The following is a 23,533-nucleotide window of genomic DNA, read 5'->3' as shown; positions in this document are numbered from 1 at the left end:
GGGGGGGCTACACCCATGTCCTTTGTCCAGTTTTACGCCAGAGCAGGAGCAAATGGCTCCTGCAACCGGTTTGAACTGGACTATGCACAGGGACACCAAATGTGCCCCTAGTGCAGACTTCAAATACTCTCAGAGTGCATCCACCCAGCCCCAATACACTAAATCCTGTCTGGGAGGTGGTCACACCTCCCTGTGACAGGAAACCTATTGTCAAGCCTTCCCCTGCAACGAGCTTGGCTCAGCGGCAGGAGGGCAGACTCCTGTCTGTGGCTGGCAGCATCCATTTTGTGATGCCCAGCTCGAGAAAGCACAACATGTTTCTAAGCAACCGTTTTAAAGTTAGAATTTACCGTGAGGTTATAATGCACTTAAACATATATGGTTGGCTGCATCACAAACAACCCCGGAAGATAGGTTCCGAAGGCTACAGAGGGGCTCTGCTCAAGCGGGAGCACCCTCTCACATAAAACCCAGCACCCTGCCTTCAGGATCGATAAGGCCTGCCATAGTGGTGACTGATAGGTTTATATGTGCAGTGATTTAGAATAGATATAGTGAACCTATATCTGCATGCACCACCTTACACAAGCTGCAGTAGCAGATCTGTGGTGTCAGTTTGAATGGTCTCTCAGGGGTGACATAATACATGCTGCAGCCCCTGGGAGGCCTCTAGGGTACCTATGCCCTGGTACATAGTATACCATACACTAGGGACTGATAAAGGTACCCCAGCATCCAATCTGGAGTCTAAGTAAAGTACATGCAATCAATATAGAGGAGAAAGCAGCTAGACTGGGGTCCTGGATAGCAGGATCCCAGTCAGTCTAAGTCGAAAACAGTGATACATCAGCAAAAAGTGGGCGTAACCATAAGAAGCAGATCCTACTCTCCTACACAACCCACCCAAATGTAAGGATATTAAACTAACCTTGACCAGTTGAGTCTTCATGTTCTAAGTGGAAATATCTGGAGAGTCGATCTGCATTGGCATGGTGACTCCCAGGTCTATGTTCCGCTATATAGTCCATCCCCTGTAGAGAAATGTACCAAAAGTTTGGGGTTTTCACCCTTCATCTGTTTTAGCCATAAGAGGGGCTTATGGTCTGTCTGAACAGTGAAATGAGTGCCAAACAAGTATGGCTTCAGCTTCTTCAAGGCCCAAACCACAGCAAAGGCTTCCCTCTCAATAGCTGACCAACGTTTCTCTCTGGGGGTCAGCCTTCTGCTAATAAAAGCTACTGGCTGATCCTGACCCTCTTCATTCAGTTGTGATAACACAGCCCCTACCTCCAACTCAGATGCATCAGTTTGAACAATAAATTGTTTGGAATAGTCAGGACTTTGCAGAATGGGAGCAGTGCACATGGCCTGCTTCAGGTCATCAAATGCTTTTCGACAGCTAACTGTCCACTGAACTTTTTTTTAGGCATTCTTTTGGAAGTTATGTCATTCAAATGAGTCACTATGGATCCATATCCTTTGACAAACCTCCTGTAATACCCAGTCAGGCCCAAGAAAGCTCTGACCTGAGTCTGGGTGGTTGGAGCAACCCAGTCCATGATGGTCTGGATTTTGCTCTGCTGAACCTGACCTCCAACCACAAGGTGGCTCAGGTATACAACCTGACTCTGCCCTAGCTGGCACTTGGGGGGCCTTGATAGTGAGGCCTGCTTTCTGCAGGGGCCTCCAAAACATTTCTCAGGTGGACCAGGTGATCCTCCCAGGTGGAGCTAAAGATAGCAATATCATCTAGATAAGCTGCACTATAGGCTTCCATGCCTGTAAGGATTTCGTTCACCAACCGTTGAAAAGTGGAAGGTGCATTATTCAAACCAAAGGGCATGACCACAAATTGGTAGTGCCCACTAGGGGTGGAGAATGCTGTCTTTGGCTTTGCATCCTCAGCTAATCTGATTTGCCAATAGCCAGCTGTCAGGAAAAATGTACTCAGAAACTTGGCTGAGGACAAAGTATCTAAAAGTTAATCTGCCCTGGGTATTGGATGGGCATCAGTCCTAGTGACTGCATTGAGACCCCTGTAGTCAACACAGAACCTCATCTCTCTCTTGCCATTCTGGGTCTGAGGTTTTGGTACCAAGACTACTGGACCAGCCCAAGGGCTATCTGAGGGTTCAATTACTCCCATATACAACGTTTTCTGGACTTCAGTCCTGATGCAGTCCCTGACATGGTCAGGTTGCCTGTAAATCTTATTTTTAACAGGCAGACTGTCACCTGTGTCCACTTCATAGTGCACCAGGGTGTCTGACTTGGAGTCAATGAGAACATATGTCTCAACTGATTGAGTACCTGCCTGCAATCAGTTTGCTGCTGGTCAGTAAGACTGCCTGCCAAGGCTACACCATCCACTGAACCATCATCAGGGTTCTGTGAGAGCAAGTCAGGGAGTGGATCACTCTCTTCCTCCTGTCCCTCATCAGTAGCCATAAGCAAGACCATGTCTACCCTGTCAACATATGCTTTGAGCCTGTTCACATGGAGTACCCTATGGGGACTCCTGGGAGTTCCAAGGTATACCAGGTAGTTAACCTCTCCCTTTTGCTCAATGATTGTATGAGGGCCACTCCACTTGTCTTGGAGGGCTGATGGGGCCACAGGGTCCAACACCAATTCTTTCTGTCCTGGCTGATAAACAGTCAACACAGCCTTTTGGTCTTGTCAGGCCTTTTGCAATTCCTGGCTAGCCTCAAGGTTTTTGAATGCCTACTTCATGTACTCAGCCATGCGGGAGTGGAGACCAAGTACATAGTCCACAATATCCTGTTTAGGGGGTTTGAGAGGTAACTTCCATCCCTCCTTCATGAGACATAAAGGACCCCTAACTGGATGTCCAAACAGAAGTTCAAAAGGGCTGTAACCAACCCCCTCCTGAGGAACCTCCCTGCAGGCAAAGAGAAGGCAGGGCAAAAGTATGTCTCATCTACGCCTGAGGCTTTTCAGGGAGACTTTTAATCATGCCCTTGAGGGTTTTGTTGAAATTTTCAACTAACCCATTGCATTGTGGGTGATAAGGGCTGGTAAATTTGTAATTTACTCCACACTCCTTCCACATAGTCAAGTAACTAGACATGAAGTTTGCTTCTCTGTCTGATACTACCGCCTTAGGAAACCCCACCCTGGAAAAGATTCCCAGGAGGGCTCTAGCCACAACAGGAGCTGTGGTAGTTCTAAGGGGAATTGCCTCTGGATACCTAGTGGCATGGTCCACCACCAATAGTATAAATCTGTGTCCAGATGCTGTTTGAGGATCCATGGGACCAACAATGTCAATACCAATCCTCTCTAAGGGAACCCCTACCACAGGTAGTGGTATCAGGGAGGCCTTTGTAGTACCACCTGCCTTACCACTGGCTTGACAGGTGATATAGGAGCGACAAAACTCCTTTGTGTCCTCTGACATATGTGGCCAATGAAAGTGAGGGACAAGCCTGTCCCAAGTTTTGTTTTGGCCTAGGTGACCTGCTAATGGGATATCATTTGCCAGGGTCAATAGGAAGCCCCTAAACTTCAGAGGTATAACCAACCTCCTGGTAGCACCAGGCTTGGGGTCCCTACTCTCTGAGTATAAGAGTCCATCATCCCAGTAGATCCTATGGGACCCACTGGCACTCCCAGCAGCCTCAGCAGCACCTTGCTGTCTAAGGGGTTCAAGACAGGGCAGCTCAGCTGCTCCTGGCTCAGATCTGCCCTGGAAGGGCCCTCTGTGCCCAAGAACTCAACCTGATCAGGTTCAAGTTCCTCTGAGACAGTACCTTCTTCAGGACTAAGATCATCTCCCTCAAGAGACTGATCTGTACTCTGAGGCAGGGGGAAGACACTACCTTACCCCTACTGCTCCTTAACTTGAAAGGTGCCTGGTCCATTATTCCAGGATCCAGGGCCTCTTCAGTGGAAGACATTTTTGCCTGTGACCTAGTCATAGCAAACACATCTGCAGGGATGCCCAACGTTTCTGCATGAGTCCCGAGTTCCACCTCAGCCCAAGCTGAAGTTTCCCAAATCATTGCCCAATAAGCAATCAACAGGGAGTTCTGCACTTACCACAACCTTCTTAGGGCCAGTTACCCATCCCCAGGTGAAATTCACAAGTGCCAAGGAATGGTCTGTCCTGACATTGCTTGCATTGGTCACTTGGTACATGTCACCAAGTATGATTTGCTCAGGGGCCACAAGATCTTTTCTCACCATTGTGACACTGGCACCTGTGTCCCTGAATGCCAAGGCCTCCTTTCCGTTGATCAAAGGCTGCCGTCTGTATTTGCCCAGATTACTGGGACTGACAAATAAGGAGGCAATATCCATCACAGACTAACACAGCCTGAGTTGGAACCCTGACTAGGCCAGAGTCCATCTCAGATCCTAGGGTTAACCCTACTACACCCTTATTCTGCGTACCACCGCTTTGAGCTGAACTAGGGGGAACTGTTGCCCTAGTGGCAGTGGTGACTGGAGTAGATTCCTTGGACTTGGAACAATCATTTGTCCAATGGGTCTTCTGTTTACAGATATGACACTATGGTTTCTTCTTGCCTTTCTTCTTGTTTGATTGTGACACCCCACCAGATGAAGATTTTTGGGGCCCTTGCGAAGACTTCTGGTCTTTGCCCTTCCCCCCACCCTTATCTGAGGTTTTAGAATCGTGCTTATTAGGGTCACCACCTTGGTTCTGAACTTTCTGCCTCACCCTGGTTCTGACCCATTTGTCTGCCTTCTGGCCCAATTCTTGGGGAGAGGTCAGATCAGAGTCCACCAGGTACTGATGCAACAACTGATTTTGACAATTATTAAGGATCTGTTCCCTCATAATTAAATTGTACAATCATTTAAACTCACACACTTTACTGCCAAGTAACCAGTCTTCCACAGCCTTAGTAGCACAATCTACAAAGTCAACCCAGTCCTGAGTCTGTGCCTTCTGGGTGTCTTCAAACTTAATCCTGTATTGTTCAGTGGTTAAGCCAAACCCATCAATGAGAGCACTTTTCAGGACTTTGTAATGATCAGCATTCTCTTCTCTTACAGTGAGGAGCTTGTCTCTACCTTTGTCAGCAAAGGAGAGCCACAATATAGCTGCCCACTGCTCTTGAGGGACCCTTTACAGGCTCTCTCTAGTGCAGTTATCCATTTGTGGACGTCATCCCCACTCTGATAGGGAGGGACTATCTTGCTCACGTTCCTATGGTCATGAGTATGTTCTCTACCTCTAGGGACACTGTTGCTGCCACCATGGAGCTCTAGGGATTCCCCGTCTAAGGCCAATTGTTCCCTCTTGATTCTGAGTTTGGTCCTTGTAGTAAATTACTTGTCTACTGTTCTCCACTGTACTGCTCTGCTAGAATGTTCCATGATATCATAGAATGCCTGAGTGCCTCTCTGTGTTAGAGTGTCAGTTAGTCAACTCAGGCTGAGCTGTTGGGAGCCTGCTCCTGGTGGGGCTGTCTTACCTTTGTGTCATGCCTCCAACTCCTATGACGTTCGCATCTTCTTCAAGCTGCTTACTGTGGTCTACGCTTTGGCGCACGTCTTTGCTGCTAGCCATCCTGCGCGGCGTCTAGAGGCGTGCCACCATCTTGTGCTTGGCTTTAGCACATTATTTTGAAGGATTGCTTACAGTTCCTGTCTGCCAGTCATATTTTTGTTTTGTGTTCACCGCGACTCTCGCTGCTGTGAACGCGCGCCGCTCAAACTTCCTATATTTCATCAGCTGAGTGCCGAAGATGTCCGCACTTAGTAACGCCGTCGAGCTGACCAACAATATGGTACGGGCTAGAGCATTCCTTGACCAGCACCAGGAGTATAAAGATGAAATCGATGCCCCTGATGATAACTTCATATCCGCTGAGGTGCTGGGACTGGCCTTCCTGGTCTTGCATGCTGCTGTTCACTATGCTCCTGACGAAGTCCACAAGGAGTTGCCTATCTAAGCAGGGCCAAGAATAATGTTCCTGGAGCTGTGGTGGTTGTGCGGACAGCAGAACAGACAATACATGGACCCGCACCTCTTTATCATCAGTGACTGCTTTATAAAAGCAGTCAATGAGATTGTCCGATTGTAAGACAGGCAAAAAAGTAGATTTCATTCTTAGCCCACTTTCAGTTGTTAAATCCATTTCTATATCCAAGTCTTGCATTATTTCGCCTACACTGGGTAGATGTTCTAAACTGTCATCCATTGATAGTAACATTCGCACATCTTGGATATCTTTAATTGTCTGACCACTCTTATTTGCAGTATATAAAGGTACCGTACATATTTGTTTGTTTGCATCAAAATATTTTTTTAATTTCAATCTGCGGACAAATCAATATGTATTTCAGTAAAGTCTGGTTTTGGCATGGGGCAAAAACTTGAGCCTTTTTTTAGAACAGACAACTCAATATCAGTTAATGAATTTTGCGACAAGTTGACAATAGATACATCCTTGGATGATTTTACTTCTTTTTATAATAGAATACCATTATCATTCTCCGATGTATCACCTTGTACACTATTCACTTCCTTTGCTCGCGTGATACCGATCTGGTAACCCTTTTGTTTTGATCTGTTTCCGTTCTTTCTACCACCCCTTCTTGTTCTTTTCCTCCCATATTTTTCCTGTTGAATCCTGATTTCGTACCCTTGCGGTACCTTTCTAGTTCTAGTAAAAAAGGAGAACCAGAGACAATGTTCTCAATTGTACCTAAAGATGATGGGGTTTCACGTGTTGCTTCACTTATGTCGCTCACTCTACTTGACAGATCTGATTCACTGACAACCAAAACAGTATCAGCTCTCTTATCCCTCAGACCAGCAATACCTGTTCTAGGTTTAATATCGTCAAATTGTTTGGCAAACGTGAAAACTCTGCCGTTCTTATAGTCATTTTCATCTCTTTTAAGTTTTCTAATCTTCTTATCCTTAATATAGTTTTGGTGCGAGCTTAGTACCTCCTTTAGTATCTTAAAGTTTTTATCGGGGGCCTCCGCTACATTCAGTTGTTTGATTTCATCCTCTATTTCTTCAATTTCACTAAGCAATTTTGCTCTTTTGCGTTCTGCATGACGGATAAGTATGTCCATCATGCCAAAGAATGACCCCAGTATTAGGCTCTCCCACTCCACCAAAAGGTCAAGATCTTCAAACGTAGGGAAGATGATATCTCAATATATTTTTTCAAGGTGGTTAGATCCCACCATCTTGACAACTCTAATTTACGCAACCTTTCCAGTTTTACAAAAAGCTGTTTGAGTCCTTTGGGTTTATCCTCCTTACTTGTGGATTGTTTATTTTGAATCCCTTTATTGGAAAAGATGTCAATAAAAATCTTGTATACAACATGAAAGTGACAAAGCTGTTCCTAAGGGAAGGGGACGTACCATGTAAGGAGGAGTTTTATGTTTGGATATTGGAACCCTCACACAACCATCAGGATATCGTGAATCACGTAACCTTCAGGATGTAATGTAACATCATCGGGCTGCTCCTACGTCGAGTCGGCTGGTGCAATACCCGACGGGCTCTTGTTTGGAGAGCACTCTTATGGAGATCTTTATATCCAATACAGCCGTTAGGTGAAGTGGGAGTGTGGGGCTCTAAATGATGTAGATGAAAGGATGGTAGTTGTTAAATAAAATAGGGGAGGGAGTGCTATCTCAACAAATTTATTATGATGCCTCCTCACCTAATTAAAATTGTGAGGTAAAGTGTTGGTAACTCAGGTTAATGTTCTGGGTTGTCTACACTGCCTCATCGGGGTCAACATGTTTCTCGCTTTAGATGAGCTATACTCGAGCGATTCTTCAGGACCTAAAATGTATTCTATCTACATATACGTACAGACTGCATTAGTTAGTTAACAGAAAGCATTCTCGTATATAGCTGGCATTTTACCTGCGACTCGGTCTACCCTATAAACTCCATAGGATAGTACACTGCAGTTCCTGGTAGGTTACGCAAGGAGTTCCTTGCGTTAGACACGCCGAGTCCGTGTCGCCCGTAGACCTACCCCGTACTACCAGGACTGTCCCTGTCATCTTCGAAATTCGCCATCCGATCTTTGGATGAATCAATGTAAATTCTGATAAGTCTCCTTAATCAGATCACGCACGCAAAGGAATTGAAGTGCAAGGATTCACCTAAAAAGTTAAATTGAAGCAAAGGTGGTGGTGTTCCCTAAGGGAAATATCCGCACATTCAATATGACATTCAATTATTGTTTTTGTAAAGCGTGTACAAGTGATATCATTGGGTGCTCTACCCTAAAAGAGCCTACCACCAAAAGACTCTAATAGCACGAAAAGGAGAAATTTCCGTGCACCAACTTATTATAACAAATTTAGGGTTCCTATGGCACACCTTCGTATATATAATAGGTCTATAGATATTCAAGATCAAGTGTATAAAAACTATAAAGGATAATTTTCCCTTCTTTTTCACATTAGACAAAATACAATAACATGAATTCAAAACATTGATTCAACACGATCCAATTTCAGTGAAGATCTGTATTTCTTTATTCTTGTCCGTGAAGATATTTCATTGTTTTCATAAAATATTCCCAGCACATTATAGCCAACACGTGTTTCGTCTTGTTCTAAGACTTTCTCAAGGCTGGAATAATAAACACACCAACATAAATATATAGACACACAAGGTCAAACCCATAAAAAACTTTAAAATAACAAAGAAAACGTATCCATTGAGCAATGTGCCAAGGTTTACACAGGAGTAGTGGCATGAGCAGTCATGATTGTAAATACTGACCAAGGTATAAACAATATGTGTGCTTTCAGTATTTTAACATTGTATCACCAAGCACAGAACCATACCAGAAAAAGTTGAAGTGTGATTAATAACAAAAATTACAGGAATGTGAAAACTGTTGAAGTCCCAAATCACCAAAAAACCACCAGTGAAACCCTCATTGGGTGCAACCAAAACCCCTAAAAGATATGTATTAAACCTACCCTTTAAATATACAACTGCATATCATATACTAGTAGTAGCCCGAGTTCTTTAAAGCATGATGAGCTTTGTAAAATGACTCATGAGTAGGTATTGATATACCCTTCAGAAAACTGTAAAACAAAAATGTCAACCAAATAAGAACAATCCATAACCTTGTCCGGAAATGAATTGGACAAAATGCACCACATGAGTTAGAACAATAAATATATAGAAAATGTATCTACTTTCCCAGTAATTTTCAGGTTCGAATCCCACTAGTGTATAAAAAATATAACATGACTCACTCCTCGTAAATATGAGTCAACTGTATCAGACCATTCCAACCCTTCTGAGTAAATCATCGTAATCCTGGTAATTCATCAACAATGTAGCTTGTTATTTCAAAACATAACTTCAAGACACGAATGTGTGTTGTCATATAATACCAACAAACTCACATTTTCTTGCTATCAGCGTGTAGATTCTAGACTAGTAACTACCATCCTACATATTAAATAATTTTATACAAAAATATACATTTATAGTGGAGACGCCAGCTCAATGTCCCCTAATCCATTGAGATACCGTACTTGGTGTTTCTATCAAAACGCCATGGAGTGAAGGGAAAACAATCTCAATCAATGATTAAACGGAGTTGCATCCATTCATTTTAAAACTACCAAATCTTAACACCCGTGCCATGGATACAATTATAAACACAGAACATCCTATATAAATGAAACCCTCGATTACCCTATCACCACCTAATAAGGGCCATTTTGTTTTCCTCTAAGTACACAACACTCACCTCTCACATGAAGACACAATTCGTCAAAAAAATGCCATTATCAGGCTTCCTGCATTCATCAATTTTTCATCAATGTTCCACGGTACAAATATGATAAAATGTCACCTGAAACAAAGATAACAACATGCTTCTATACTGTTCTATGGCATCTAATTGTTTCAATAGGCATATCACCTCTTTTCAGCACTTACCGAACAAAAGTGAATAGAGACGCCGATCCGCGTGTTTACGTGCCGAAGATGAAAATGAAATGCGAGAAACGCTCGTATTTTAAACGGCGCCTCCTTTAGTTTCAACCTGTCACATGACTTCCCTCCATCCCAGTGAGTAAAAATAGACAAAGGACATAGCGGAGACCTAAACAACATACCCCAATGCAGCGCCATCTTGTCATGTCTGCAATCAAGCGCGACCTCATCGTAACAGACAAGATACTAGCCGGGTTTGGAGCTATATTTGACTAATGCGACCTGCGCAAACATCCGAAATGAAATAAAATAGATGATATCACTGCTATTCACAAATACAGTTCGTCACAATCCAAAGCGAGTCGACTTAAACTTTAGGGCCATATTAATCAGTGTCTTCACATTGTGGCCCTCATAAGCAAATGAGTAGAGACATGCAAATTAGGATAAGTCGTAATAAAAAGTGAATAAAAGTTTAATAGAAAAGGACAGGAAAAGTAAACCACTGGTGTAGATCAGTATCCCTTATAATAAATTCCAGATAGTAATTTGACAAATGATCAAATATGTCGAAATAAACAATATATAAATATCTCAATTGATTATTTTATGGAAAGATATATGCGATCAAGATCGTAACAGATACTTAATGTATTGTTATCCTATTAAAACATCATTTCAATATATTCCTTAACAGAGTATGTATCACAAAAGTTAGAACAGAAAGCAAGAAACAACCAAGTATTGCAAAACATTTGAAGAACAAGATCCATAATACATCAATACAGGGATAAAAAGTTCAATAACTGTTCATATGGGCAATCTTACAGAGAACTAGAGTCAGCATCAAAAGACAGGACACAACAATGGCAGTTTATTCGCGTAAAAACACATGCAGTTCTCGATCTGTGTTTAATCCTCTATCCACTGCCCGCAATTTAATAAGCCATTTAGCTTCCAGTTTTCTTAGCATTGATGTCCTATCACCACCCCGAGGATTTGTTTGGACCACAGCAATCCCATGAAACTTAAGGTGCAAGATCTCCGAATTTGCATGCGCAGTATTATAATGGATTGCTAAAGGGTAATTCTCATTATGATTTCGGATAGCTCTTATGTGCTCCTGTACTCTTTCTTTGAGTGGCCGTATTGTCCTGCCAACGTAAATTAAATTGCATTGGCAGACAATACAGTACACTTTATACTTGGTGTTGCAGTTAATAAACTGCTGTATCGTGTGTATCTGTTTGGTATTGTAGCAAAATTCTTTTTTCTTGTTATCAGCAAACTGACACATGCTACACATGGAGCGCTTGAAGAAACCCTTTGGTTTGCCAGGTAGCCACATGTTACTAGTAGCCTTCGTGGGATTATTAATTATCGAGGGACTCAAGATGTTTCTTTGAGTCCTACCTCTTTTATAAACAATCTGCGGTTTTACTTGAAGATGGGGACCCAATTCCGGGTCTAATTTGAGAAGTTGCCAATGTTTGTTCAAAGTGCCGAAGACTTGGCTACTGTGTGAAGCCAATAGCTGCCTGCTTGCATTTACGATCACAAAGCCTTAGGAGCAGCTCTATATGGGGTGGAGCTCTGGGGGTTTGAAAAATTAAATGCACTCTTAGTGACTGAAAATAAATTCTTGAGATCACTTTGCTGCCTCCCACAGAGTACCCCTCTGCAACAGCTCAGATTTGATTTTGGGCAGATTTGTGATTATGAAAAAGCTCAGTTACGCCCCCTGCTCTTTTTGCTACATCTAAAAACAACCTGAGCTACATCCGTATGCTGCTGCTCTGGACGAAATCTATGAGCTAGTTCTCTACAAGAAAATTGGCTGGATAACCAGGGTGAAATCACTGTTGTTCACTCTAGGGATAGGAGACATTTGGCATACTGACACCCAAGAATCTCTACCAACCAAAGCCCAACTAAAGAAATGTTACTGCGACTGGGTGGCGCCGTCCCTTATCTCCCATCCAACCGGGGGCCGCTTGACTCTTGATTTTATGTAGTTTAAACTGGAGGGCGCTTTTGAGCAATATCTGGAGGTTATTACAAATGCCCAGGATAGGAAACTCTTTATGCAATTCAGATTTGGTTCCCTCCCTCTTAACACTTTTGTTGCCTCCTGGTCCCAGCACCCTTCTGCATCTGTGATCTGCCCCGGTTGCTCTTTTGCAGCCGAGTCCATCAGTCATATACTCTTTGCTTGCCCTAGGTACCACCATTTGAGATCCAGGTGGATAGCTCCCATCTGTAAACAGCTAGGTACTCGTTGTCATAGCGACGCATTACGTATCTTAAAATCTGACTCCTGCATGCTAATTGTCTGTGCAGTTGCAAAATTTCTAGGCAAAGTGTGGATTAGTAGAAGGCATGCATTGACCATGCAACTGACGTAATTCCCTTGTTTTTTATCACTTTTTGACTAATTTTATATATGTATTTATTTATTAATTAAGTATTGCATCAAATATGCAATTGTACTGCATGACGGGTAATGCCGTTAATTCGTACGGCATAGACTTTTGCAGCTACAACTCCTGGTTCTGATTTTAACTGTTTTTATCGCCTTCCTTTTTCAACTTATTATTGTATTAGATAATTGAACTGAACTAGCTCTTGAATCTCTGTTCTGAATCTCTAGTCCCTTATGCACTTTAGGCACTGGCACTTTCAAGGTCCCTGTTTATCAACTGGGGGTTGGGCAGACTACTAATCCAAGGCTCTTGCTTCTGTAAAATGGTTATTAATTTATTACTCCCTATGCACATGCACTTTTGTGGCATCTTTATTTGCCTGGTGTTTTAGGTATTCTGGACTCCAAGAAGAAAAAGCCTATGCTACTATGGCCTGTTTTTATAATTGATCGTTTACTATGTCTGTACTGTATTGTATGCATGTGACACTTTTATGGCCGCAAGGGCCGAAATAAAGTTATTGACTAGTATTAGTTACCAAATATGTTGCTGTGGAAAATGTTTCAAATGCATTTTCCATTACAGACATATGAACCTCTTGGAGAATGAGGAGATGATAGCCTCAGGTGTACCACCCATTTCCAGACCTTGCCACCAGGGGAGAAAGGGATATAATCAAGAAGTTCAGGTTGAATAGGCAAACTATACTGGATTTATGTCATCATTTGGAGCCCAATCTTCAGCCTCACAACAGAAATCTCACATCAATAACACCAATTGTCAAACTCATGGCAGCACTTCATTTTGTGGCCACAGTATCCTTCCAATACACTGTATCAGCATCTGGTGGAATCTCACAACCAAATTTCAGTTGCGTGCTACGAGAAGTTCTATCTTCAATGATGACATACATCATCCGCTTCATCCAGTTTCCATGGCAGCAGGATCTAACCAATGAGAAGGGGGACTTTTATAGTTTGAGTTAGCTACCACATGTGGCTTGAGCAATTGATGGCACACATATTGCCTTAGTGCTACCCAATGCCAGAGAACAGGTTTACTGGAATCAGAAACAACTTCCATTCAATCAACATACAAGTTGTCTGCCACAGGATTTTTACATTACAAGTGTCTGTGCATGTTTCCCTGGCTCTGCCCATGATTCTTTTGTGCTACGGAACAGATCCTAACCCCTGTAAATGTCACAACCTGGACCTGTGAGGGCCTGACTTGTTGGTCAGTACAATATTTCATAATATTGTTTGGGAAATAGGAATAATCTGTAATTGTGTTACATTTTGTGGCATCTAGGAGACTCATCGTATCCCAATCGACCATGGTTGCTGGCACCGTAGAGGAATCCAACAAATCATGTGAAGTGCGCCTCAATGAGGCCCATGGAAGGATACCGTGGCGGGTGAAGCGGGATTTTGGCTTCCTAAAGGCAAGTACTGGTGGAGCCTTCCTATACTCCCCCATTAAGGTGGGCAAAATCAGTGTTGCCTCCTGCATGCTCCACAACATCGCCCTAAGATTAAACATCCCTTACATTGCAGTGGATGGAACCATGGAGAGCCACTAGGTGTGGATCCTAAAATGCCAAATGAAGATGATAGTGGTGAAGAGGAAGGAGCTGATTTACATCAAGATGTCATTGACAACTTCTTCTCACGAGTGTAAGTATATCTTTACATGTTATCATGTTCACCTTTACACCAAATATTGATATGATGATAAGAGAAGTATGTGTTGGTAATTTGTTAGGAAGGGCAAGTTCAGGAACATCCGATCAAAAGTGTTTGTTGATCTAGGTTTTGACACATTAATTACTGGGTTCAATTACATTGTTTATCTCTGATTGTTTTTTGAAACTGTGTCCTCCAAAAGATGACTTTGTATCTGGTCCATCATGTTATGCTTGATTAGTATTCTTTTTGTTTTGATCTGTTTTAGGTTCCTTCACCATGTCATCTTTATTTGGACATTTCAGAGTTGTGACATTTGGAGGTATATGCTGCTGTTTCAAAGTACAAAGGGTTGATCCTGGAATGGGCAGACCCAAACCTTGGGGGTACAAATCTTGTACCAAGGCAACCTGCATTGTGATTGGAAGATTTGAAGAATACATTTGACTTGTAATCTGTTGTGTGTTGGCACTAAGGCACTATGTGTGCCATCATTAGCTCAAACCACGTGTGGTAGTGGAGCCAGATCATACAACTCTCCCTTCACATTGGCAAAATCGTCATTGTGTGCAAAGTGTATGTAGCTGTTGATCTGTCTTATCATTGTAAGACATATGTCTTGTGGCACACCACTGAAACTTGATTGTGACATTCCACCAGATACTGGAACAGTGGATTGAAATGATCCTGTGTCTAGAAAATGTAGTAATGCCATGTTTCTGCCTATTGGTGTTATTGATGTGGGATTCCTTATGTGAACCAGGAGATCTAGCTCCATCTGATGACATGATTCATCAGATTGTTATTTGAGTGCAAATGTTGATAGACAATTATTGCTCAAATGGAATAAGCATAGTAGTAGATGACCGAATGGTATGACATTTTTGGGAGTCATGGTTGGGAACTTGAGATAAACATTACCTACTTGCAAATGATCTATGTTCACACAAACTTTTGATATTTGTCATTGTCAATTTATGATGAGAGAAAACAAATTCAGTGATAGGTTTGAAATATACTGCACCAGTCTATGAGTTTTTGTGTTGCAATTTTGTTAAAATAAACGTGAAAATATATACAGGGTGAAAATGAAAAAGCAAACCATAGAGTGAAGAAGAAAGTCATGGTGAATAAAACCATAGTTGGAGAGCCAAAATTGTCTGACCAATGTCCAAAATACGACTGGTATCTGGAAGGCAAATATATTCAGAAATAGCCCACAGAGTTAATGGTAGGCACACACTGGAGGAAATTGGATCAAGGTTACCTGCTTGTGGTGACAGAGGTCTTTCCATCCTCACCGTCTGGTAATATCTGTGATATCGCCTTCAGCAGGGGAGGGGGGGATCCACAGTTGCAGGGGCTGCAGGTGGTTCTTCTGGCGACAGAGCCTCCCTTCCTGTGGCAGATATAATGTATCAGATGTTACAGGCCTACAGGAATGGGTAGATCGTGCTTGGAAAGCCCTGCACATAGGGGTGTAAATGTCCTCCAGCACCCCAGTCAGGGAGCCCATATTGAAATTGTGAGCCTCCATCTGTTAACTGAGCTCCTTCTGCAACTGCTTCATCTCCCAGAGCTTTTGAGTACCTGGCCCATCATGTCTTGGAACTGGTGATAGGCTCCCAGACTTGGTCAATTGTGGTCTGGGTGAGCATGACCCCATCGGCCTCCCTATATTGGCTCACTTTATCCCTCCCACAATCCCTAACCCCACTACCCAGTGCCCTTGGCATAGTGTGTCCCATCTGACTGGTTCCCGGGTGATCTGAAGCTGGTGGTGCTGTGGTCTCAACAAGACCTAGGACTGGGGGACACACGATCGGTGTCACAGTAGTAGAAACACAGGAAGTGAACTCCAGTTAGCTGAGGTGTTACAGCTGGGGTGGTCGATGTGGGTTCAGTGAGTCTCACTGGAGCCATCTACTTGTTCTGACCAGATGGACCAGGCTCCTTGTCATCTTCCAGATTACCAGAAGCGTTGTCCGCACTGATGGCTTGATCCTGGTCAGGAGTTAAGGTCTCTTCAGTGGTGGATTCCCTGCCACATGCTCTGCCTGTTGGACCTACTGAGAAATGTATAACATTTTTATTAGTATACGTTTGTATTGTACATTCAAATCTTTTGAGACAAACAAGGTAGATACCTAGAAGAAAAAATAGATAGCGATTATTGAGATTCTAGTTTTCAGTGGTACTGCACATATTACCCTAACCTTTAGCAATTTCCAGTAGTAGAACTTCAAATAAGCAAGTAATAAGATGCCCTGAAATGCTCATGAAGTGATTGGGAAGTATATCTAAAATCTCCCAACCATTCAGCTCATCACAGTGGAAAGGTATAATGTGTAATTGACATTTCCAAAGCCTAGCTGACTTCAAAACAGACATTTCCACAACTTGGATGGATGTTTGGCATTATTCATCATGTGAACAGTGCAAAGTCAATTTGTGCACGTAGCAGCTATGTTCAGCATAGTCATTTATGTACCTTACAATTTTTATGTCAACTCAGTTGTATTTGTGAAACTCATGGCATCAATTTAATTGGTTGAGAAGAACAGGAAAACATTTATAAAACAACACAAACAATTTTCAGAAGAGAGCATTGAATTGGGATTGATTACTAAATGACACTTTACCATAAGTTGAAATCAGTTAGACAAGAGAGAATGAGCAATATGACAAAGCAATATTCTGTTGACAAAACCAAAACAGGGCAGCATGGTAGTTGTAGTCATTTCAAAGACAACTTACCAAAACTTGCAAAATGGTTAGTGGAACTTACCTGTGGAAAATATGCAGTGGAAATGGGATATACTCGTACAATATGACACACATACGGGTAATGGGTTATTTGGTGTGCTAACACTTATAGGCACCATACCATCATGTGACATGTAATGGAGATTGACACCTATAATCTTAGCTGAAACACAATACATTCACACAAACAATCTAAATTATCTGAAACAGATAGTTTGAGGTTCCCATGTTATGAAAATATGTGCACACTATATTAGCAACAGCTAACTTCAAAGCACACAGGACATTGAGGTTTAGTGAGAGTTTGTAAAGTGTAACTTACCAGACTCCACTCCATTAGGTGTTCTTATCAAACCGTCAATATTTGGGATCTGCATGACCGTCTCCTGCCAGGGCATGAGTTGTAAGGGGGCATGGGAGAACCACCACCAGTCCTCTGGGCCTAAAGGTGATGCTTGGAGGCCAGGGAACACACCCTCCCCTACAGGGCGTTCCACCTCTTCCTAATTTCCACCTGTGTGCGCAGATTGTTAGCTAGAGCATTTACTCTGTTGACTATTCTGGTCCACATTTGCCTTTTCTGGGATGGGGTGTATTTTGAACTTCTGCTCCAAACAATTGTGACTCTACCCTTATGATTTCATCCAGTATGACTGACAATTCTTCCTCAGTAAAACAGGGATTTTTTTTAGGCCTGGCATTGTGCAAATAAATTTGGTTAAGTAAGAAAACTGAACCCTAAAGTGCTCAATGAAAGAAGATAAAGGGACAAGAAACAGGAAAAAGGAATAAAATAACCTCACTTAACTCTCAACATCTCTGGTATTAAAGGCTGTTGTGCAGTGGAATGACGAAGGATCATGGTCTGAAATGGAGTGTGTTTTACAGTGTGGTATGCAGGTGTTTCCATTTGAGCAATGGACATCAGGTGTGTTATACTAGCATCCATCCAATGGTCACAGGGATAGTGTGTTGTTGAGCGGGTATCTCGACAGACCCCCTCCATCAGGGAACCGCCGCTAGGAGACTGCCAGCACAAATGTGAAATCTAAATAGAGTCCGCGGGAACTCGCTGCCCTGATGGCGATGGAGTACTATTCACCAGCACTGGAATCCACCATGTCGGCTGCAGTGTGCTGCAACCACGGAGGGAAACTCCATTGATGCGGATGGGAAGCTAGCCTGCATGCATCTAAATACAGTTGATGAAAGACCGTCAATTTGACAGAGTACTAAGGACCACCACCATGGAGGGACAGTGGTAAGACCGTCAAGATCTAAATCAGTCCCTTAGATTGGATGCATAGCCCCCAGGAGTTTGTCTGAGTTCATGACATAAGTACTGCACCTAGAAAATAACTGCAGTTTGGAAGCACACTGTGAATTCCTTCTTTTACTAAATGCAGAGAAGGTTTATGACAGAGTGGTGAGGCCCAAGTGGTGAGGACCATTTCCTGGTTCTATATATGTTCTATCTTTAAAAACTAGAATGTATCTTGTGTCAAAAGCATATTTGCCAAATGCTGCTATGCAAGCCACATGATTTTACTGGGCCAATTTTCCTTAAGCAAATTATAAGACACCCCCATTCTCTTTTTCTTTTTAACTTGGCTTTCAAGCCTTTGGCATTGGGTTTCAGGCAAAATGCAGAACATTTTGAGAATATAATTTTATAATCAGGACAATACCCTGATGATTCTGTAGGCAGAAGAAAGATTTTATTAAATCGTAAAATAATATAGTTAAAGAGACATGTGGAATGTCAACGTGCAATGTATATTGAATTAAAACTTAAAATGTGCAAAAACTCAGTATGTTATGATACATGTTCGTACTAGGTCTCAACTTGTTTAAAGCAAGCTTCATTTTTCCAGCAGCAAAGCTAAATGTGCTGAAATATGCAAATGGAAGCTTCACATTGTATACTAGAATGCTTTTGATTAATAATATTGTTTTGAAATGTTTTGTTATAAAAAACACTTTATCATTAAATAGAATGACTTCATATTATTTCACACACTAAATGCAACAAATTAATGGAAAATGAGGTTCTTTAACATAGTTTTCCCATTTTATAAAGAAATGTGATGCTGAATAATATTTGTTGCAGAAGATGTTTTTGTTTCACGTAGCCTATTGCTTAGCCTAACATAGTTGTTTCATTGGAAGGTTAAGAATGTGCTTCTACCCATGGGAAAGAAGGTCTAAGAATCAAAAGACCTCATACATAAACATAGTTTCATACATAAACATAGTTTTAATAAATGTTTGGTACTTCATGATAAGTCTTAGTCAACCCTTTGTGTGGAGACTTGGGAAAGGATGGGAAGAATCTGTGCTCATGAAGATTCGAAAGTTGAATGGACGAGGAGAAAAGAAGATGCTACACCAACTGCAATCTTCCTTTTGACTGTTTATATTAGTGCTTGTTCCTATTGTGTGTCAACACAAATGTTGTTAACACACATGCTTTTCCTCACGCCTTTTCCCTCTATGCTCATATCCATTCCACTTGTCAGCACTGAAACTGAATGCTAACGGCTTTATGCTGAAGATTAATGCTGATTTGTTATCCTACCTGACCTGATTGCTGATTGCCGTTGTTACTGCAGGATTATTTTTGCTTTATTTCTGAGACTCTACTGAGTTTGGTGACCTACTCTTAATGGGAAGTTTGGCTGTTTTGTCATTAAATTCTGAGTTTTATGCTCTATCTCGTGCCTCCTCTCGAACTTTATCTCTTTTTGGATTCCCTGCTAATATCATTTTCACCCCATTCTCCAAAATAGGGAATTCTTTCCTTTATAGAACACACCTGATGCATTATTTGTTTTCATTTGCTCTAACTATTCTTTTATAATCAATTCTGCAAGTTGACTGATACCTAAACCAACTGAATAAAAAGAAAAAGAAAACGTACTAAATCTTTTCAATGAAAATGAAACCCTTAAAACTAATGAATACTCTCGGTGTTAAATTACCTTGGAAATTGTATTGTGATATGACTTTTGTGATGATTAGCTCCTGATCTTATCATGAACGGCAGTAAACATCGTTTGCAGGGAAGTAATTAAACTAACAGCGAAGAGCAGGGATCAAATTGTTGGTGTGCGATGGAGATGTTAAACCATCTTTTCTAAATTGATTCCTGCTCCAGCAGAACTGGTAGAAGAGCGATGGTTAATGTCTTGAGAAGAGGAGCCTTAAAATACTTGCCCGAGTTAGAGTAACGCCTGAATCCCAAAGCCAAATGCCCAGAACTTAAAGACTGACAAGATGCGAGTTTCGAAGGCGGTTGCTGTTTGAAGGTGTGAGTATTAATTGGGTGATGTGATTATTGCTGTGTTTATTGAGAAGTAATTTTGAATACAAGAGGTGAATGTTTTGATGAATTTATATGTTTAGTGTTTATTGTGAAGAAGTTGAAGAGTTATCAGACTCGGTGTAGTGTAAGATCCCAAGATAGATAGATAATCGGTGTAGTGTAAGATCCCAAGATAGATAGATAAACAGATACTGAGAAAAGTGTAGAAGACACTAATAGTTCTTGCTTTATGGCTTTCTTTTCTGCTAAAGGTTTGTGGTGTAGATTGTGAGGTACAGTTGACTACACAAATTGAGACATGAATACATTCCTTTGATTGTACGAATATTGATTGCTGTTGGCAGAACCTGATTGTGTAAAGCTACATTGATTAGGGTGATTTCACGCTGATTGAGATCTCACTTGCGAATGTAAAATTATTTTTGTGGGGAAAGTCGAAAGGTGTACAAAACGTAATATTCCGAATGGTGAATTATTTTAGATTTTATTTAGTGGAGCAGACAAAGATTAACTATTTTAGTTATTTAAAGTTGATGAATCGTGTATACGAGAGAAATTGAAAAGGAGGGTGAACTGCTGCAAGGAGTAAAATCATACCTCATAGTGTGCCGTGCTGGGAAATGTTGTTTAGACTTGTTGTGATTGGTTGGTGACAACACAGAGTGCCACGCTGTGATAGGTCAGTTGGTTGTGTATATATTGCATTGAGATTGGTTAAGAGGTCTTCAAGAATACAAACTGTGACACGATTGGAAGAAAAGATTTGACGTTTACGGAACAGAATCAAAACATTGGACTGAATTGCATTTATTGAAAGGATTATTGTTCAACTTAGCAAAAATCATGAAAGGCTTTAAAGAATGTAAGAGTTTTGCGAAAGGTGGTTGTTACAATTCCAATACAGGAAGGTGAAGACGTGCCTCCCGAGGGTACACCTGCACATTATATGGCAACCAAATTGGTATTATATACATGTTTATGGCTTCAACAATGGTGCAAGCTCACCAAAAAAGATGGTCCATTGAGTTTTCCTAAATATGGTACCTTTCAGCTTAAAATAATTGGAACATTGAAGGAGAATCTGTATGAAATGAAGCTACCACCTAGACCACACACTACAAAGCATTGAATATTTGGGAGCACGTAGCATGAGACAGGGAAAGGGAGAAAAACCAAATGAAGACTAAAAGAACAATGTATAATTATGCAGATTCCTGCTGGGATGAAGCACAATAGATATGGAGGAAAGCTATTGTTGTGGGAACTAGACTGTATTCAGCTATTACCACTAAGATACGTGAGAAATTGAAAAAGACTAAGACACAGCAGAAAGACAAAGGAAATGATGAAACAGATAGTGATTCAGGGAGCGATATTTTGATAGAAATGTTAGCAGTATGTCCCTCAGCTTATGATAACCTCACCACTAGCACCAATAATATGGTAACTGCAAGTACTACAGTGCCTGTTGAACTCAGTATAATACAGTTTAAAAGATCATTGCAGACATTTCAGGTTGCCTCACCACCTGTTGTTCATATACCAACCGTTATCACACCTGGTGTTACAGCGTCAATTATGACTGTTCCGATACAATTAGCGCAAATTGCAACTATCCAGACTGTGCATTGACCAGTTGTGACTGTCCCGATTGTAACTGCCCCACATGCGACTGCCCAAATAAACATTGTCATGACTCTAGAGGTTTAAGGAGCTGTAGGATGATTGGCTGCTTCATGGTTTATCCCAAAAGATTGTTGCCTGGAGACCCCTGCCAACCATGCACTCGTTTAGAGATGGGGGAGGGATTGTGTTTACAACCTCAATAATGCAGGGAGAGGCAAATGCATTTGAAGATGGAATTTTGTCCACCAGGGTTTGAGGAAGCAGCAGGACTGAAAAAGACTGAAAGTGTGGAATGACAAGTTATCCCAGAAACTGAAAAGGAGAGACCACCACATTTTTCAAATTTAAAAGTTGAACTTAAAGAAATCATATGGGGTTGTTTAGATCTTGAACCAATTTCAGAAGAAATAAATAAATTGTCCTGAGTAAGGAAATTACAATGCATGCAGCAATCACACATGATAAATTGTCTGATTTGGCACAAAAATATGAGGATGATCACTGTTACCTTTAAGGTGCACATGTGCACCAAAGTCAACCCAAGCGTGCAGTGTCCCGTATGCAGCGTGCACAAACAGCACATCCCATTCGATTTTTTTTCTTAATAACGCACTGCTCGGGGGCAGATTGTGGGCCTTTGTGAAAGTATTGTTGTTAATCACAGCACCATCATGTGCTGCAATTAACATTTATACTTTTACAAAGGCCAATAAATTGCCCCACAGCCGCGCTCTATTAGGAAAAGAAATGCGGCAAATCCAAAGCGCGACGTCTGCTTTCAGATGATTCAGTAAGCACACTTCGTGTTTGACTCTGCATTCATTTGTTAAAAGTGCACAGCTGCTTAGTTGAATGTGGGCCTTTGAGATAGTATTCATGTTAATTGCAGTGTACACCAGCGCTGCAATTAACATGAATACTATCTCAAAGGTCCACAATCATCCCCGCACTATTAGCAAAAGGAATGCAGAGTCAAACACAATGTGTGCTTTTCGAATTATCTGAATGCACACGTCGTGTTTAACTCTGCATTTCTTTGGTTAAAAGTGCTTGGTTGTGGGGCTGACAGCTGCCAAGGTTTCAGATTACCATGTGTGACATTTTCATAATTTGAGAGTAATTATGAATGACATTACAATGAGTATGAGTGACACTTTTTCCTCATGAGTAAAATCATTCAATGAAAATGAGGCAAAAACACAAATACCAGGTATTACACACATTTGAGCAACAAGAAACTCTCAGAAGACCTTAAAAGTACAGCAAAGCACCAGAAATGGAAGGGCAGTATCCGGAGACAGTCTGTGTGACTGCATTTCTCAGTAACAGAGGGCAGGCAGGCACTACAGCAGCTCAGAAGAATACCTCATTGATCTGATCATTCATGACCGCAGACTAGTCTAAAAAACAAATTTTGTAGCATAACAAGTGCAACCAAGACCATCACTCAGTCTCACAGCAGGCTGGGTCACGTCAACACACTTGAAAGTTTGGACGGACACTGGGCTCTGCAGCCCAGCCCAGCCCCTGCTCTCACAACATACCTGGAGGGCAAGAGAAGTGTTCAGTGTTTGCAGGTCCCATACCAGGTGGTCGTGAAATGCTCTAGGAGGGGGAACTGCTGAGGCTAGGATTGCCTACAGTCCAGTTTTCTACCAGCACCACTGTTTTTAGGTCGAGCCAAGCACAGCGCGCAAGCGCTGCTATAGGAGATGACCTTTAGAAATCGGTCTGCACTTTTCAAGCACTCGTGCTTGTGGCGGCA

At 41.8% G+C, this 23,533-nt stretch overlaps 1 protein-coding gene and 1 long non-coding RNA gene across 2 annotated transcripts in view; one reads left to right on the top strand and one right to left on the bottom strand.

The window, feature by feature from the left end:
• GABRR3 (gamma-aminobutyric acid type A receptor subunit rho3) overlaps window positions 1-23,533 on the top strand; it is a 945,383-nt gene that overhangs the window by 872,940 nt on the left and 48,910 nt on the right. The gene's annotated exons all lie outside the window — the stretch shown is intronic.
• LOC146805271 (uncharacterized) lies at window positions 6,275-10,080 on the bottom strand. The gene is made up of 3 exons (XR_014967823.1): window positions 9,947-10,080; window positions 9,756-9,860; window positions 6,275-8,611 (listed from the first exon to the last, which is right to left on the bottom strand). It is a non-coding gene; the product is annotated as an uncharacterized LOC146805271 (long non-coding RNA).

The sequence above is a fragment of the Triturus cristatus genome, chromosome 8 (genome assembly GCF_964204655.1).
Source record: "Triturus cristatus chromosome 8, aTriCri1.1, whole genome shotgun sequence".
NCBI lineage: Eukaryota > Metazoa > Chordata > Amphibia > Caudata > Salamandridae > Triturus > Triturus cristatus.
The sequence above is the reverse complement of the archived record's forward strand: the minus strand, read 5'-3'. Positions and strand labels throughout refer to the sequence as shown.